Source organism: Oncorhynchus kisutch, unplaced genomic scaffold (genome assembly GCF_002021735.2).
Source record: "Oncorhynchus kisutch isolate 150728-3 unplaced genomic scaffold, Okis_V2 Okis07a-Okis12b_hom, whole genome shotgun sequence".
Lineage (NCBI taxonomy): Eukaryota > Metazoa > Chordata > Actinopteri > Salmoniformes > Salmonidae > Oncorhynchus > Oncorhynchus kisutch.
The window spans coordinates 10,413,403-10,418,402 of record NW_022261984.1 but is presented as its reverse complement, the minus strand read 5'-3'; the positions used below and the strand labels follow the sequence as shown (position 1 = coordinate 10,418,402).

Sequence of the window (5,000 nt, the reverse complement as noted above, 5' to 3'; positions counted from 1 at the left end):
ACCATTCAGACATCACTGGTACCATTCAGACATCACTGGTACCATTCAGACATCACTGGTACCATTCAGACATCACTGGTACCATTCAGACATTACTGGTACCATTCAGATGTCAATGGTACTATTCCGACATTACTGGTACCATTCAGACATCATATTTAACACAGAATCTTAGACATTAACACTTGGCGAGGAACAACTCTGGTCCCTGCTGTGGAGAACAACTCTGGGCCCTGCCGTGGTGAACAACTCTGAACCCTGCCGTGGTGAACAACTCTGGGCCCTGCCGTGGTGAACAGCTCTGGGCACTGCCGTGGTGAACAGCTCTGGGCCCTGCCGTGGTGAACAGCTCTGGGCCCTACTGTGGTAAACAACTTTGGGCCCTACCGAGGTGAACAACGTTGGGCCCTACCGTGGTGAACAACTTTGGGCCCTGCAGTGGTGATCAACTCTGGGCCCTACCGTGGTGAAAAACTCTGGGCCCTGCTGTGGTGAACAGCTCTGGACCCTACCGTGGTGAACAGCTCTGGACCCTACCGTGGTGAACAACTCTGGGCCCTACCCTGGTGAACAACTCTGGGCCCTACTGTGGTGATCAACTCTGGGCCCTACTGTGGAGAACAACTCTGGGCCCTGCCGTGGTGAACAACTCTGGGCCCTGCCATGGTGAACAACTCTGGGCCCTGCCGTGGTGAACAACTCTGGGCCCTGCCGTGGTGAACAACTCTGGGCCCTGCCGTGGTGAACAACTCTGGGCCCTGCCATGGAGATCAACTCTGGGCCCTACTGTGGAGATCAACTCTGGGCTCTGCCATGGTGAACAACTCTGGGGCCTACTGTGGAGTTCAACTCTGGGCCCTCTCCAAGTGAACAACTCTGGGCCCTGCCGTCGTGATAAAAAAATGTATGTCCTATGCTATAGGCATTCATAACCTGTAATTTGACCTCGTAACAACCTATAAATGGCTCATATAACGTGTCACCATTTACATTTCCTGAGCCTGTACTTCATTCATTAACATGAAGTTCTCCAACAACACCTACAATTACCATATTAGCTTAGTAGCGTAACATAGCATGACACTGTATTTATCAAAGGATTTAGTTAGCCATATGCTAATAATGCACACTCAATTTAACATAGGAGTTAGCGGCACGTTAGTAATACACCCACCCGGTCTATTTCAGTCAATTTGTGTAGTGGCATGTAAACAGTACTTATCATAGGAGTTAGTTAGCAATATGCTAATAATATCCACTCATTTTATCATAGAAGTTAGCGATATGCTAATAATATCATCTCAATAAATAATAGGAGTTAGCGATATGCTAATAAAATACACTCATTTTATCATAGGAGTTAGCGATATGCTAATAAATATCCACTCATTTTATAATAGGAGTTAGAGATATGCTAATAATATCCATTCATTTTATCATAGGAGTTAGCGATATGCTAATAATATCCACTCATTTTATAATAGGAGTTAGCGATATGCTAATAATATCCACTAATTTTATCATAGGAGTTAGCGATATGCTAATAAATATCCACTCATTTTATAATAGGAGTTAGCGATATGCTAATAAATATCCACTCATTTTATAATAGGAGTTAACGATATGCTAATAAATATCCACTAATTTTATAATAGGAGTTAGCGATATGCTAATAATATCCACTCATTTGATCATAGGAGTTAGCGATACACTGGTAATATACCCCCACGCGATCTATTTCAGAACAACGGCATTGTTGCTCTGTGTTAAAGCTAATTAGGAGATACAATCATCTTGTTCTCCCTATTATGACCGTTCTGTCAGATCTTTGTAAAACACCAGGAATTACTGCGTAACACACACACACACACACACACATACAGTTTGCACACACACACGTAGACATGTGCATGCACACTCACGCACACATGCACACACAAACACACACTTCAATTATGATCTAAAACCCAGAAATCACTTGATAAGGCCCCCACGGAACACTGGAGCACTGTCGGCATGGAGACCAGGGCTCTCGATTACCAATTTATATCTGAGAGAGCGTGAGAGAGAGAGACAGAGAGAGAGAGAGCGTGAGAGAGAGAGACAGAGAGAGAGAGAGAGGTTGGTGGAGGAGAGGGCGAGAGGAGGGTGGGAGAGGGGAAGAGGAGGAGAGGAAAGAGGGAGTGAGGTGGAGATGGAGAGGCATTGGAGAGGTGGAGGGGAGAGAGGAGATGGAGAGAGAGACAGAAGAGGGTGTGGAAGAGATAGAGAAGAGGAGGGTGAGGTACAGAGATACGGGGAGGAAGAGCTGAATTAGATCCCATGTTATGAAGCTATTGATGGCATACTGGGTTGTATGAGAGGAGAGGAGCCAGGGAGGGAGGGAGGGAGGGAGGGAGGGGGAGGGGGGAGGGATAGCGGGAGGGATAGAGGGAGGGGAGGGGGAGGGATAGAGGGAGGGAGGGAGGGGTAGAAAAAATGTGAAGGATGGAGGGGATGAGATAGTAAGGGAGGGAGGGAGGTGGAGAAATGGAGAGAGAGAGAGAGAGAGAGAGAGAGGGGGGAGAGAGAGAGGAAGGAAGGAAGGAAGGTGGAGAAATGGAGAGAGGGGAGAGAGAGATGAAGGAAGGAAGGAAGGAAGGTGGAGAAATGGAGAGAGGGGAGAGAGAGAGGAAGGAAGGAAGGAAGGAAGGGAGGGAGGGAGGGAGGGAGGGAGGGAGGGAGGGAGGGAGGGAGGGAGGGAGGGAGGGAGGGAGGGAGGGAGGGAGGGAGGGAGGGAGGGAGGGAGGGAGGGAGGGAGGGAGGGAGGGAGGGAAATGGAGATGAGAGAGATGGTGAGAGAAAATAGAAACATGTATTAATAGTAGTTAGTTATATGTAGCGTTTCCTGAATGTGTTCTTTATATTTCCTCCCTTTAAGGAGTGCAGCCTGATCACTAGAAATAGACGTTGATATCGGTACGTTTGAAAAGGTCCCTGTTGAACATCGATATTAATGCCTTCCTTGGCGCCTACAAAATAAAACCGATTGCTCCCGACTGTTCCCTATATAGTGTATTATACTATAGACCCTGTTCCCTATATAGTGTAGTATACTACTATAGACTAGAGCCCTGTTCCCTATATAGTGTAGTATACTATAGACCCTGTTCCCTATATAGTGTATTATACTACTATAGACCCTGTTCCCTATATAGTGTATTATACTACTATAGACCCTGTTCCCTATATAGTGTATTATACTATAGACCCTGTTCCCTATATAGAAAAGTGTGTGTGTGTGTGTGTGTGTGTGTGTGTGTGTGTGTGTGTGTGTGTGTGTGTGTGTGTGTGTGTGTGTGTGTGTGTGTGTGTGTGTGTGTGTGTGTGTGTGTGTGTGCGGGTGTGTGTGTGTGCGGGAGTGTGTGTGTGTGTGTGTGTGTGTGTGTGTGTGTGTGTGTGTGTGTGTGTGTGTGTGTGGGTGCGTGCGTACGGTGTGTGTGTGTGTTTGTTTGTATGTTTATGTGTGTGTTTGTGTGTGTGTGTGTGTGGGTGCGTGCATGTGTGCGGGTGTGTGTGTGTGTGCGGGTGTGTGTGTGTTTGTTTGTGTGTGTGTGTGTGTGTGTGTGTGTGCGGGTGTGTGTGTGTTTGTGTGTGTGTGTGTGTGTGTTTGTGTGTGTGTGCGTGAATAACATCTCTGAATCAGAACAGATTATGGAGATCTCTGATTGTATTATCATAACACACACACACACACACACAGACACACACACACACACACACACACACACACACACACACACACACACACCGTACACACACACACACACACACACACACACACCGCACACACACACACACACACACAGACACACACACACACACACACACACAGACACCGTACACACACACACACACACACACACACACACACACACACACCGTACACACACACACACACACACACCGTACACACACACACCGTACACACACACACACACACACACACACACACACACACACACACCGTACACACCGTACACACCGTACACACCGTACACACCGTACACACACACACACACACACACACACACCGTACACACACACACACACACACCGTACACACACACACACACACACCGTACACACACACACACACACACACACACACACCGTACACACACACACACACACACACACACCGTACACACACACACACACACACACACACACACACACACACACACACACACACACACACACCGTACACACACACACACACACACACCGTACACACACACACACACACACACACACACACAGACACACACACACACACACACACACACACACACACACACACACACACACACACAGACACACACACTAGCGTAGTGTTAACCTGACTACTGCGCTGCAGTGTGAAGATAATGACATGTTTTTATTGAAAACGGATGGTTTATTAAAGATGTATTAGGCTGTGAGAGATGAAGGTGTACGGTGTGTGTGAGTGTGTGTTCTCACCATTGTTATTACTCACACACTCAGGTAACGAATTGTCATAATACTCTTGTTATTGAAATGTTAATCTATTGTTTTGTCTCTCTCTCTCTTCTTCTCTCCTCTTGTCTCTCTCTTCTTCTCTCTTCTTGTCTCTCACTTCCTTCTCTCTCTCTCTCTTGTATCTCTCTTCTTCTCTCTTCTTGTCTCTCACTTCCTTCTCTCTCTCTCTTGTATCTCTCTCCTTGTCTCTCTCTTCTCTCTCTCTTCTTGTCTCCTTGTCTCTCTCTTCTTCTCTGTTCTTGTCTCTCTCTCCTTCTCTCTTCTTGTCTCTCTCTCTTCTTGTCTCCTTGTCTCTCTCTTCTTCTCTCTTCTTGTCTCTCTCTTCTTCTCTCTTCTTGTCTCTCTCTTATCTCTCTCTTCTTGTCCCCTTGTATCTCTCTTCTTCTCTCTTCTTATCTCTCTCTTCTCTCTTCTTGTCTCTCTCTTCTTCTCTCTTCTTGTCTCTCTCTTCTCTCCTT

At 46.7% G+C, this 5,000-nt stretch overlaps 1 protein-coding gene across 1 annotated transcript in view; it reads left to right on the top strand.

Moving 5' to 3' along the window:
• LOC109888256 (adhesion G protein-coupled receptor L3) overlaps positions 1–5,000 on the top strand; it is a 281,748-nt gene that overhangs the window by 212,152 nt on the left and 64,596 nt on the right. The window lies entirely within an intron of this gene.